Source organism: Apostichopus japonicus, chromosome 15, assembly GCF_037975245.1.
Source record: "Apostichopus japonicus isolate 1M-3 chromosome 15, ASM3797524v1, whole genome shotgun sequence".
Lineage (NCBI taxonomy): Eukaryota > Metazoa > Echinodermata > Holothuroidea > Aspidochirotida > Stichopodidae > Apostichopus > Apostichopus japonicus.
Genome location: NC_092575.1, coordinates 24,934,070 through 24,947,952, shown reverse-complemented (window position 1 = coordinate 24,947,952; position 13,883 = coordinate 24,934,070).

The window sequence follows — 13,883 nt, the reverse complement described above, 5'->3', positions numbered from 1 at the left end:
TTCGATAACTGTTTTTTTTTTTTTAAATTTACCAGCAATAGGATACTTTCTGATAACATCTTTCCAAAATGACCAAAAAATGGCAAACTTACGGTTTTTGTCAAAAAATGGGCACTTCTAATCTACGAAACGGAAATTTCTTAGTGTTTCTGTTACTAAAACAGGAGGAACGTTACCCCCTTGGATACCCCATGGGAGTGGGTCAATATCCTCTGGATATCTCATGACAAAGCTTAGCCTGGCAGACGTGTGAAGACTCGCGCACAAACAAACGTCTCATGCCGGCAATCTGACCTAGTTTCGAATGAGGTGTAGCAGAAGTGTTAGACACCACCATCGATCCCAGAAAGTACACACACAGTTTGCTATCGTCGGTAATTTGACACTAGTGTACAGCAAATACCCACAACACAGTGAACATAGCAGCGATGGACATCTCAGATCCAGATAAAAGATAACGAGGTATCACGTTACATTACTGTCTGCATTTTGTAGCGACAAGAAGAAAACTTCACTTGCAAGCAACGGAAAGTAAACTTTTTTTCAGAGCGCGGCACGCGGTTTGGGGCGAGTCTTCAATGCCTTTTAGATACACTTTAGGTGCAAACTTGATAAATTGTTGACCATTAACACGAACTGCTATCTGTCCAAGTTGGATTTACATTTTTTTTTAGAAATGACCCTTTCAGCAAGTGGCATTTCATCAATCGAAGATACTGGACCGTATTTAACCTCATACAATAGGTCATTAGGTCAGTTCCTCCTCAGTGGCAATACAAAACTCATAGCGAAGAATATTATATGACTCATATTACATGGTTACGATACATTACAAAATGTTCAAGAACGAATGCTGTCATCAAACTGTGCTGTGACCCAGTGGATAAAAGCGGTGGCATTATAAGCAATGATGCTTAGCAATAGGGAGGTTCCGGGTTCGATACCCGGCTGGGTCATAGTAAGGTGGGGCTTTCATCCAAGAGCAATCTACGGTTTTCCCATCTGAAATTACTTTCTCAATTGAAAAGATTCCAAATTTGAGCTAAAATGTTGAACTGGAAGCCCACCCGTCGTGTAAGTTATAATCCATAAGCTCTTTCGGGCGTCTCCCACATGTGTGGTCACTTCAGCGTCGTAAAAATAACTACTGATTATTATGATTATTATTATTTGTTGATTTAAAAACAAAATCATGTTTTGTTGGAGTTTTTAATACTATGGATTAAAATTAAGCTTTAGCCCAACACTGAGGAACCGACGTCATCAATCTATAGCATTCATGGGTGGCGATCATGGGTTTGACGGGGGGGGGGGCGATCATGGGTTTGACGGGGGGGGACATGTCCCCCCCCAATATTTTAAGTGGGGTATATAGTATCTAATATCCCCCCCCCCAATATTTGGTGGCATAGTCTTTTTGTGTGGCTATAAATAGAAAATAATGCGTGAGATTATTTATACAAATCATATTTGGCGGTGGCTAAAACTTCATCCAACACATGCTGCATGAGGTAAATGACTCTTCGTGGTCGTTTCTGTGACCTGTGACCGTATAGCATGATGTCATTCATGATTATTATCATAATGTCTGTACATCTCCTGTGTATGAGTGTAAGTACGTACAATCATATATATGATCCACATTGATATGGGTTCAATGTGTTTCCAGTTGGCCTGTTTGCTACAAGATTTCTAACCGAAGGCGCGTAGCCAGGGGCGAAGGGGGAATACGCCCCCCCCTCCCCCTCTCGCGCATATTTTTTTTGCTTTTTTGATGATATCGAAGTTTTATATTAACCATTATAAGAGGTTTTAATATTTGTACACCAATAAATTAACTGTGTCTGAATTTTCGAAAATTCCCTGACCAACATTCTTCATCATACTTCCCTCTACTCGTGGAATTTTGACCGGTCTGTTAGGGGTTGAAGGTTTTTTTTTTCTATATTGGTTGTCCATAGATGATATTTTCTGCAACATTATGGCCATGTTTTGAAGTGAATTTATTATTCAAATTTTGAACAAATAATGGGCTTAAAACATTGAAAAGTGGGGCTGACGGGTATTGTGGGCCGTTACGTAGTATTACCTACAAAAGCAATGATCCACAGGAGATGCGATGAGGTCGAACATGATGTGTGACTGGTGACAATCTTGAAAAGGGTTATTGATAAAGAAAAAAACTATTGGGAAAAACTTGGTTCTCAGGCAAAAGTGTACATCTGGTTGGTCATTTTCGAGCCCGAGAAGTGCCATTTCCGGTGATCTGGGGGGCTACCAAAACCAGAAATTTTCTGGTACGCTGCGCGCTAACTGATGGTGGCGCTCCGCTTAGTTATACATATCACGAAGCGCGCGAACAATTTTGGGGATGAAAGTTGCTACGCGCCTGCACCCAAGCAAATGTCCCCCCCCCCCGTCCCCCAATATTTGAAACAAATCGCCGCCCCTGATAGCATTCATTTTGATGGTGTATATCTTGAAAATCTCAAAAGCTGTAGAAATATTACCAGCAATCACATTTGTCTGTTTCTTGTTGAACTGTACCATATCAATAACTCAATGACTTAAAATTCTGTCTGAAGTCACCCATTTGAAACGTTAGTCTAAGTTGGCTTTCTTGAACAGCTTTATTATACTCAAGATTAACTAAGCCTTTTGACAAACTTAGCTTTCTTAAATAGCTCCATCATTTTCAACTTCTCTTTGGCGCCAAGTGTAAAAGGAATAGAATGGCAGTACTGCAGGTAGTCAGCACACAGGATAAGTTTATATCAGAAAGTTACATCGAAAGTTACATGAGTTTTGCAGAAAATGTTCAGACAGTCCCAGGTACAGTTGGCTACTGTTATTTTCATAGGAATAGTTATTTGTTTCAGCAAGAGCTAGCTTCCAGTACGCTATGGTTGTTATGGGGTCGGTAATTTCATTTTCCTGGTTATTATCAGCACTGACGTTAAAGTTAGGGGTGAACTGGTTCAAGTTATAGTGTTCATAAAATTATCGATATAGTTAGGACCTTTTGGGGTGTCAAAGATATTTGTAAACGTTTTTACAAGCAAATCATATGAATGTCAGGGGGCTTATAATAGACCAAAGTGGTTAAGGAACTGCTATTCAATTTGACCAGAACATCTAGAAACTTCGACAGAAAATGTAATGCTATCATGAAAGAATTAACATGTTCAAGGAAATGCTAAAGAGATTCCTCAATGTATCTATAATAATGTGATGGCTTTAGAGGAGAAGTAGATAGCATTTCCTGTTCCAATTCGTGCATAAATATGTTGGCGTAACATGGTTATTTATTTATTTTATTTATTTATTCGCATTTTTATCCAGGGTTGCTTATTCAGCAAAAGCTGGTTTCCAATAAGGCCCTGCTTTTTACATTAAACGTTATACATAAAAAGTTAAACATAGCAATACAAAACAATTAAATGTACAGATACAAAACAATTAAAGCTGTAAAGTGGAGAAAACTACAAAATAGATAAAAATGGAAATAAAAGAAGTATCAAAAATATAAGAATAATCTAAAATATAAGAATTATCAAAATATAGAAATTATTTAAAAAATAAGAATTAGCAAAAGGTGTCAAATATTAAAAAGATAATACAGAATAAGAATATAACAAAAGCTAAGTAAAAAGATATTAAAAGTTATATGAGACTAAATGAACTAAAGAAAAACAATATAAGAAATCATTATAGTACATATTATAATAGGGCAAGACAAATGTCATTTTAAACAGCATCGAGACGTTTGAATTTTTTTTTGAAAATGGCAAGACCTTTTGATTTCTGTATTTCAGCGGGTAGCATATTCCAGAGTTTTTCTCCCGTGTAGGAACAGGAATTTTTGTACGCTTCCGTTTTACATAAAGTGACAATGATAGAGTTCTCAGAGTATCTTGTATGGTATGCATGGTTTACGGGGATTTTAATCGACTTTGAGAGATACTCTGGCGTAATTAGATCATTCAAACATTTAAACATCATTATGCGCTTTTGATTTTTGTACAAATCATATAAAGAGTCCCAATTCAGTGATTTCAATAGATCTTGTGTTCGGATATCATATGACGAACCAGTTATAATACGAGCACACCTTCCTTGTAATTTACATAATTTCTGCATATCAGTTACGTAATGTTCAGACCATACAGTGGATACAATGTGGTAGAATCATGCTCTTGTATATAATATCAAGTTGATCTAGAGAAAGGAATGATTTATTTTTGCGTAAGAAACCTAACATTCTGGAGACTTTACAGCAAATCTGCTCTACATGATTGTGAAAATTTAATTAACTATCTATATAGACACCGACACATTTCGCATTCTCTACATTTGCAATATTTACATGATCAATATGAATCTTCAACTCATCAAGATCTGTTGTTCTGTGTTGTCTACTTGAAATGAGCATAACTTTAGTTTTATCTACGTTCAGAGCAAGGTTATTTGTTTTTAAACAATTACATATTGCTTTCAGACAATTATTCAATTTAAAATTTATCTCTCTTATGGTGTTACCTGTAACAGTCAGGGTAGTGTCATCGGCAAAAAATGCCAGTGAACCTTCCTGAAGTATGTTAGGCATGTCATTAATAAATGGTTCCATCTTACTGAGTGCCCATAGCGGTACCATTGATTTGGAGATATTATTTCCCATTAAATGAGAAATAATCATTTCTTAATATGAAACGAAAAATAGGACCAAGACCTGAGTGGCAAACTCACGAAGAAAATTTTGAAAAGCAATAATTCCCTCATCAAGAAGGATATGGGTGTACAAGGTGGATACGTCCATATAGCTACAAGTAAGGAATTAATCGGTAACGCTTGAATATTATTAACGATTCTCAAAAATTGTGTAGTGCCCTGTGTACGAGAAGGAATATGGTCTAAAAAGGGTTGAGTATGGAGTCTATGTATTCTGATAGATGCTCAGTAAGAGAACCAATTTTAATTATTTGTTCTCCTTTCTGTGAGCTCACTGTTCTGCTGAGACAAACTAAAGTATATTTCGTTAGTGCACTGAGTCCATTCGTCATCTTTTTATCTTTAGGTAGCCGTCCTGACCTAGTGCGAATCAGCAGAGAGAGAGACTGTGGATGCAACGCCTTCGTATCATTCAACCTCATGGGCGCAACATTCAGGATGGACATGAATAACCTTTCTTTTCCTTCCCCCCCTTTTTCCCCCTCCGTCGCACCTCTTCTCGAAGCTCTCTTCCACCTTTTTTCTCCACACTCTTCTGTCCTTGTTCTTCTCTAGTTTACTTACCCTCTTCCCTTAATCCAGTCTCTTTGTCCCTCTACAGTTTGTCTCATACCTCTCCTTTCCCCTGCTGGTTTCTTAGTGCTCTCCATCCCTTGTCTACTAATCCTCTTACATCTTTCTCTTTTGTGTTCACCCTGCTCATTAACCTGTCCTTATGTGTGTATTTGTCCCTTCTGTTACTGTAACTTGTCATTCAGCCTCTGAAAAAGATCCTGCTAAGATCGAAACGTCAGGCCTTGTTACGTTTACACATTCTCTTACACAGGCTCTTTAGTGGATAAGCATTTTGCTTACAGTTTGTTTATTCTGAATATCTATTGTAGGAAGATGTCTACCATTAATGTTTTGATTGTCGCGAAGACAAACACCTGGTCAAAGCAGACAGGCCTTTGTTTCTCTTGCCTTGTCGTGGGCTCAAGCTATTAGCTATGGATTAAAGAAGCTATAATAAAGGTTGCCACAACAAACAGCCAACACAACTTGTTTAAAGCAGCAGAGTTTATCACAAGTCATTCATTCCGAACTCAGTCAGAGAACCCGTAGTCGACTTAACGTTACCGTAATTTTCACTATCCACCTAAGCCTGAACTTAGTTTAATTTCGTACAATGGCAACCATGCAACCAAACAGCGTGAATGCTAACTCTCCAAAATGTTATTTACTAACCGTGGTAAAAATGCCATCGAGTCAGGCTGATATATTCAAGGCGGATAAAGTAGAAAGAAGGAGAATGGCCACTTTCCCGAATTTGTGCGGACCAGGGGATGTTCCCAATAGAGAGACGAGCCAAAATTCAACGATTTTTAGATACGTATAAAAGAAGATATCGTCTCAGGGGGAAGTATTACCTCGTGATTCGAAACTTCAAGCAAAACACGTATGTATGTATCAGAGAGTACCAAGATGAGGACGATTAAATATGCCTACCGATGATAGCGGACAAGAAAGGTCTCAATCTGTGATTTCCGGAATGGAACAAACTTTACGAGCGAATTGATGCCATTAATGACGCTGTAGAGAAAGTGAACCAAGAGATTGAACTAAGGAAATGTGGCCAGCAAGAGTACCTCACATTAACGTCATATTGCCTTGAGCTTGCTGTGAACTTATACGAGACGAGATCGCTGTCACCAATGTCAAAATAACATCGTGGAGTTGTATAATCCACTCCATATAAACCCGCAACTGTCACAGAGGCTATGGAATAATATATACTGGACAAAAACTTCGTTGGAGTAGTGAAAACAAACTGATCTATGATTGGATGGAGCAGATCACATTTCCAGAAACATTTAAACTAACTTACGTGGATATTCAGTGTAATAAAGATATATAATTGCAGTGTACAGAATATTTACTGTTGTTGTTATTGGGGGGGGGGTGGGTATAAATATTCACTTCACAAAAGAGGATTTCTTCTTTGGGTTTTTATTAAAGAAACGTCACCCTTATAATTTTCTCATTCTTCATCTAAAGTTCTATATTTTCAGTACCAAGCGTCAAAACAAGACCTTAAGTTGTAATGAATTTATCCATAAGTTCACGTTTGCATTAAAGGTGGAGAACTATGTTTTTCGACATAACAAAAAGATTAATAAGAATAAAATTAATTTCGAGGAACTCAAGGATGCTTTCTCCTCATTAATAAATATCTCAAATATTTAATATTTTCGCAATTTCCGCATCCTCAATTCTTATATTTTGCTGCTATTCGTTGTAATATTTTTTTAGTAAGTCTGGGATTCTTGTAGTTTTCTATAAATTGTAGTGCTTCTAATTGTTCTTATTATATATATTTGTTTTCTATCCGCCACGATGGTCGTTATTACACTGCATGATATTGCTCAGCTTCATTGTTATTTAAATTTTTACTACTTTTGAATGGATACGTTATTTGTATATTTGTATATTAATGTAGAGTTGAAATAAACGGAGGAAAAAAATATTGGGTATTTTTCTTCATCTGTTGTATTTTTTCATTTCTTGTAAACGACATAGAAAAGAAGACAAACGCGATAGATTTTGTTTTGTCTTTATTTTATTGTGAGAAAGAAAAAAGAACAGAGCATGGCACAGCAATCCAACATATTAAAATATAAAATAAATAGCTATCAAAACCCAATCTTCTAAGATACCCGACCCCCCCCCACCGCTCGCACCTCCCCTCCCTATCCACTCCACCCTTTCCCTTCAAATCAACCCCTGAAGTATCTCTCAACAATCAGAGATAGACTCCAGAGATAGCTCTCTGATTGATGAAGGAGGCATCCCGGATAGGTTCTTTCACACGTGAAAAGTGGGTTTCGATAAAGTTATCTCATCGTTGTCATCCTGCTTTCGAGAAAACCAAGACACTATCTCGTAACCTCGGCTGCGATATATTAGATAGAAAATGGTATACTGCCCACAAACGGTTGATGTGAAACTCTGTAGACGGTGACTATTGAAATGAAGCGATTTGCAACGTCGTTCAGTATATGTGCGCTAAGTATGGGTATATCGAGGGTGGTAGACCAAAAAAATCAAACATCTCCCCTTCACGCTGTGAAATGAAGATGGCTATAAAATGCGATCCAGGCTTGTCACTGGAATCTGTATTAACAACCACGGAAAACGAGGTCTAAAAGTTTGAAGAAAGTCTAAGGGCAAGACCCCTTGAAAGAACGTTTCCTTTTAAATGGCGTAGTCAAATACGACGTTACTGACTTTGTCTATTCCACGATGTTATCTAGTTCGGCATAGACAAACACGTTAACGGATTTGTCCAGAGATCGTGCGAAATGAAGTCCCATTCTTAGATTGCCTCATTTCATCAAGCTGAAATGAAGACAGGTCCGTTGTCAGATCAAATGCATACAACGTGTAACCGTTTAGATAATCTTCTCGACTGATGGCTTTGCCTGCATCGTGCTGTGCTTTATCGGTTCCGAAACCGTGTCATTTCCTTCCATTGCAATCAATAAAGCGGTGTTTTTAAACGTTTCCTCCGTGGAATTGTAAGAAGACGATACGAGTAAAATCTTCATCGGACCGCATTTGTGTACTTTTTTTACATGTACGTAATGAACATGCTGACATGGGCGGTCGCAGTGATTCGTTAAATCGTTTGCGCCATAACGGAAACAGAAAATAAGTTTATTTCTTTCGATTGCGACAGCTTTTCTCCATTCATCCCACCTGGTCAGAGTGCATTTAGAATACGAAACATGGAATCTGCTTCGGAAGTTTGTTTTCCGAAATTTATCAGCACACAGTCATGAGACTTTAAGGGAAACCAAGAAACATGTATGTGTATAGTTACTAGAGCCCAGGCTAAGAAAGAAGTAAGTTTAAACTGATGCCTCCCAATTTGGTATGGGGGAAGTACGCGAAAAGATTAGAGAAGAGACTTAAGGCAGAAAAGAGCACCCATTTGCTTATTTAAGCAAAACAAAATAGTCAGATAGGGAACAACGATACAGTGTTCCAAACAAAGAAGCATTAGCAATCATCTGGGCAATTAACAAGTTGAAGTACTTTCTCTGTGGTAGGAAATTCAAAATTCTGACTGATCACACGGCATTCAAGTGGTTGGAAGCAACAAGGTGCAAATAATATGTTACTAAGATGGTCACTACAGTAGCTTTACAACAGTCTGACTATACAACTTTGACATTGAATACAGGAAAAGCTAGCTTAAATGGTAATGCTGACGGTTTAAGTAGATAGGGATACGTTGTTAAGATGTATGCATATGAAGAGACATGAATAGAGAGCAGGGCATTAGCTTTTCTATACGTTGGTGAATATGTTTACCATATGGGGGTCTCTGTATACATTCCACTACAGAGAAAGCTGGGAAGCAAAGGAGAATTCAATAGAACTTAACTTAAATCCCCTTTGCTAAGTAGTCACGCTGCCTTGGCTGAAATCATGATTTGAAAGGACTTAATTATACAGGATTATTGACTAGATGGAAGAAGGTTGTGGAGATGGTTAAACGGGGAGTAAGTAAGACTTCATCACAATATATATTGACTGGCGTACCTTATACAGTCACTTATACACTTATACAGTCACGAACAGGTCTGTCACTCTGACCATGCACAGTCACTTTTCCTCACGTATTCGAACAACCACAAAAAGAAGACAAAATGGCAACCTTCGAGGAAGATTTTGCAAAATTTTTGGAAGCGTTTGCAGGGACGACGAGAGAGTGGTGGCATTTCGCGTAGCACACAACTGTCGGACAGCGGTTCGAATTTTAAAAGTGCATATAAGTGGTACTATGGCCCAACTGGGACCAAGTTTGACAAGACCGGTACCGGTCTTTGACCTCAAAACGTTGTGCCGTGAAGCACAACTCATTTAGAACATGTTAGGGATTATGGATATTTTAAACAAGAGTGACAAAGGCAAAGTTTGCCCGAACAGTCGAACACACAGATTCAGTAGTAAACATTATGTGTGTTGTAGTCTTGAAGAGCAGGAATTATATTATTCGACGGTCGTTAACATGCGTTTCCAGTACAGTGCGACTACTGTAGACTTCTCGACCTATGCGTTATGTCACGTCAGGTTTTTCAGCAACTTATAGCCTACTGCCGGTCCGCGGTCGAAGGGTCGTTCATGAGTGGTCATTATGGAGATTCGAGACCATTCAGACCAATGATATATTTTTCGCACATGTAATTTTTGTTTTGACACCCAAAATCCCAGTGGGGGAGACTGGAAGGCGATAAGCTGTGCCCCCCCAACGCCCCCCCCCCGTAGCTACGCCACTGGCTGGAGGACATAAACTCGTTGATCACGGACCGGTCAGTTCAATAATACAGTCAATGCTTGTCGCTTACAGAACTAAGAACATTTTTATGTTTTTGCTTCTTCATTTCTGGAGGTGAATTGTCATGTTTGAACATTTATATTAGAAATAAACCGATCAAATTTCTACGGAGGAAGGGTGTAGCTGCCGTGACGAAAATATATCTTGTTCCTTTTTTGAGGAAAATATCTTATACAAGTGGCAGCAGTGTGCTTCTGTACATGAAATCACGGAAAGGAAGAAAATATCAAACCATCGGCGTAGTTTGCTCTTATCAGTCGGATAAAAGGCGTGTTGGAACGGCCAAGGGCAGGATTCATTAAGTTATTACATTCTCCATTAATAGTGCGGAAAGGTGAGCTTTCGTTGCATTCGATGTTGGAATTGCGGAAATCAACGATGCTGTTGTACGCTTGTAATTTTGCTGCCAGTTCTTCCATGTAAATAGATAAACGAAACAAGAAGATTTCAGCAAAAACTTAGTTAAATGGTTTTACCTATTTACGCAAGACGGCAGGGGATATATAAGGAAAGGAGCTTAGACAGGGCAGTAGAATTCCGAACAATACCTTTTAAAGTAGTGTGTGTGTGCATTATTATTATGATCATTAATGTTATTACTTTTTGTATACTCCGACTAAGTACTTGAAAAAAGGAATTCCAAGTCCACAGACGTCATTTGAAAAGAACCACCATGTCCTCATAAGAAGTTTTTGACTGTGTTATGGGCGTGATTGTTCCAAGGGTTTGCCAAACCTTCTGTGTTCCATCTGTTACAAAAATTGATTCAATCAAAACACCGTCTTAGAATTTGCTATCCGGAATCGATTCAATTTCATAGAGCGATTAATTCAGTTTGATTCACTTGTCAGCAACGGCATATCGATTAGCCATCCTTACCAACCCAGCGGTCTATATACGATATACCCTACTAATAACATGAAATTGCTTTATTTTTTGTCGTATTCATTTTATTATTGCCAATATGTCCATAACGTTATTCATTAAGTTCAAATACGTGACAGCAATGATGTGAAGTAATTATGAATAAATATGCATTGAAGAACAGAAAGTAAGGAGAGATATTGATTTAATGACCTAGATGTGAAAATGCCTGTAAAATTGTATGGAAATGTATCGCATACATTTATATTAAATTATCTTTTTCTTTAAACAGCTGTCATGCTATGGCTAAAAATTGAATTAATAAATATTCTTATTAAGAAGAAAAAATCTCAAAACGAATAAAAAAAATTAAAACTATAATTTTTATTAACTGTTTTAAGTGGACATAAAAGTTTGCTTCAATTTATTATACTAATTCGTATATTATGTTAATTCACTTTTTAATAATGTAACTTTCTTATTCATTGGCATATCACCTTATCGATTATTCTCACTTATAAAATGATAATCAAAATAGATTAACCTATATTTTTGAGGAAAAAAATATATTATCATACAGTATTTCATTTCTATGTGTATAAATAGCAATTTAAACACCGCGCAATTCATTACTTGATGTCTTATGTATTATTCAAAACCACAATTTATTTATGCTGCTTTAAATATAAAGACACGCCATGAAAGACTGACATCAGCGCAGTCCAAAATTGCTGTAGGATATGATCCAATTGTGGTGTTGTGACCATTTCAGCCCATCTGACTATACATCTAGTAATTATGGTGTTGCTATATAGTCCCTTTCTCATTTGTAATTCAAATGATATCAAACGATTGGTATTACTAGAGAGGCATTGTACTTTAGTTCCGCGAAGGTGCATTACAACTATTATAATTACTCACACACCTGACCTGATGATCTGATGTTTGTTAACAATGAAGATTGAGTTTTGCGCATTTCAAGAATAACTTGATTATTTCTAGGCAATACATTGCTTAATCGTGCGACTGTTTTCATGTACTATCCTGAGGGAGAGGAATGAACCCAGGTGAGCGTGGTGAGGATAGGGTGAAGTGGGGGGGGGGGGTGAGAATATGGGTTTGTGATGGACTGACTGGTGAGGGACTTCCTTTTTCAGGTGGCAGCAATCTGAAATTTTTCGATAGGTTCCGAGGGTTTCTATTAATTCCTTATGCTGACGATACCAACCTTCACTGTTCCAGGCCTGAGGCTTATATTTTTCCTGTAATATTTTGGAATAGTGAGAAACCTAATATACTAATGGTTGTGTCGGTCCCGGGACAACCTAACAAACTTAAAGGAAACTTAATTGACAACACTAACGCAATATGTCCGTCCAAACGGTTAACTTAATGTATTGTGATTTATCATCAAGAAAGTGTTCTCCAAGAAATCTTTTTTTTTCTAACATCAATAATAATTCACTTATTGTTAAGAACATTTGTCGGTCCGCATAATGATATCGAGTGCAAAGAAATGTTTGTATAACTTTGACCACTCTGCAACATTCATTGAACTTCCTAACTTTCACTCGAAGTACGTCCACACTGAATATTCAAATTTTCATTGCGCATGTGTACTAGCCTGGAATTTAGACTTCAGTTTATATATAGTTTATATAGTTATATAGTTTAAATCTATTTTGATTATTATTTATAATTGAAAATAATCAATAATATAATATGCCAACGTATAAGAAATTTACATTATTAAAAAGTAGTTTAACATTATATACGAATTAGCATAATAAATTTTCAGACTTTAGAATACAGACAGTTCACTAGAATTACATATATATATTATATATATATATATATATATATATATATATATATATATATATATATATATATATATATATATATATATATATATATATATATTTCTTTCATAATAGTAAGACCATAATTACAGCGATAATTTAAATCCTGAAGTCAATAAGCCATATTTATCTTCCACAAGGCTCTCGCTAACAAAACATGGAAAAAAGATTTGCATAAAAAAACAGAAGAGTGAAGAAGAAAGAAGAGAAAAAGAATAAAACAGAACTATAAAATAAGCCCCATATGATGGCTACAGGATCTCATTGATCACAGTAATATTATCCTACAGTTATAGAGGAAGTTGCAACTCTATCGCACTGTCTATATTCAACTCGAACTCCGAGTCATCCAACTGTTGATTATCCAATGGAAGGTATGGCCTATGGTAATGTGTGGGGGTTGCGCTGATCAAACGACGAATATGAACCTAAGCGCTAGTCCACCCGCATTTTAATATCGAGTGAAAAGAAATGTTTCTGTATAATTTTGGCCACTCTGCAACCACCTATAACTTCCACTCAAAGTATGCCCACCCTGGTGAGTCGAATTGTCACTGCGCATGCGTGGTAGGTTGGAATTAAGACTTGAATATAAACAGTTCACTAGAATTATGTATATATTTTTTTCTATAAGAGTAAGATCATGTTACAGCGATAATCTCAACCTTTGAGTCAACATTGGAACAATTATATTATTTAGATTTCATTATTACGTGATGCATAGTGAATATGCATATTTAAATTGGACATCATGTTAGCGCAGCAAGCAATGAAATACGGGGTTAATTAAATCATTCGATTGTAGTGATTATAAAGCACTTTAGTTTCATTTTTATATTATCAATGAATAAATTAAAAATCATATATTCGTAACAGCAGGCAAACACCTTATGTGATATATAATGTATATATGCTTACATAATTAAGTGTTACCTGAAAATTGAAAATATATAATTTAATCAGCATAACGAATACAATGTGTTGTTGATCTTTCCAATTATTCTGTCCATCAAAAATAAGATAAAACACACCCAACATTTCAATTG